Source organism: Solanum tuberosum, unplaced genomic scaffold (genome assembly GCF_000226075.1).
Source record: "Solanum tuberosum cultivar DM 1-3 516 R44 unplaced genomic scaffold, SolTub_3.0 scf00177, whole genome shotgun sequence".
NCBI classification, from domain to species: domain Eukaryota; kingdom Viridiplantae; phylum Streptophyta; class Magnoliopsida; order Solanales; family Solanaceae; genus Solanum; species Solanum tuberosum.
In genome coordinates, this window is record NW_006239101.1 from 676783 (window position 1) to 678027 (window position 1245).

Sequence of the window (1245 nt, forward strand, 5' to 3'; positions counted from 1 at the left end):
GTGTTAGTGCATGGAATAACAATATAAAAATACATTTTTTCCCTACTATTTAAAGAAAAATGCACTTAGTTAAATTTCTTGATTATCAAATTACAATTTGTCAGCTTCTTTGGAGTTGAAGTGTGTAATAATTGACCACTGCTATTTTTGACAATTGATGAATTCACACAGCTAAATAATAAAATAAATAACTATTTTTCAAATCAAGTATTTTTTTTTCTTTTTCTCTTTGTCGGTCAGGGCAAATTATAATAACAAAATATCGCGTATAATTTCATTTCACGGTAGGGTCTAAGAAAAAATAAATATACTTATTTTTCTCTATTGGGCATTCTTTCGTAAGCTTTTGGGTCACTGACCATCTGTCGGTATTCAGATCCATACGAATATTAAGTAACGAAGATTAGGAACAACTTTAACTATAACATAAGTTCTATTTACTGATTTGGAAAAAATAGAACCTTTACGATGTCTCATGTCTTGGATCTTGCATCCTGAGTTAAGGTCGAGGGTCAGGATTGGGTCTTGAATCTGTGATAGAGTTGGATCTCGAGTCGAGTTGAATCTAGTTCTAAATCAAATCTTGGGTCAAGGTTAGGTCCTGAATCTCATTTCTCGGTTTCTAAGTCGGTAATCGAGTCCCAATAAAGGTTGGGTCTTAGATTTCAGATTTGGATCAAATAAAGTATCGAGTCACATGTTAGAGTCGTGTCTTGGATCCCCAGTCGAGGTGGAGGGATCGAGAGTAGAGAGTTGGACCTGAAGGTTTGAACCCTGAATGGTCCATTTTAATCTGTCCAAATTCAATATATTCGATCCATCTATTTAATATTCCTAAATTACTACTACTACTATTGTCTAGTTTATAGGACAGAAATTACCATATAATTTGGGATGGGTCTCCATTTGTCTAGCTGTCCCATCATATGACCAGCAAAACAAATAATAGTGTTGATACCTTAACAAACAAATTATGACCGACACTTCTTCCTTTCCATTTATATTCACATATAAGTCGATGTTAAAATTTTATTTGTACTCGATATATATTACTATATAAGAAGAGGGAATAACCAAGCACCACAAGTCAACATGTGTTCCAATAAGAAGAGGGAATAACCAATATATTTATAAAAAGAAATGACATATAAAATAAAATGAAGAGAGTATTAGTTTTTGAAAATGGAAAAGGACAAAACACATATAAAATTAAAAGACATATAAAAAAAAGTTGGTTTAACTCTC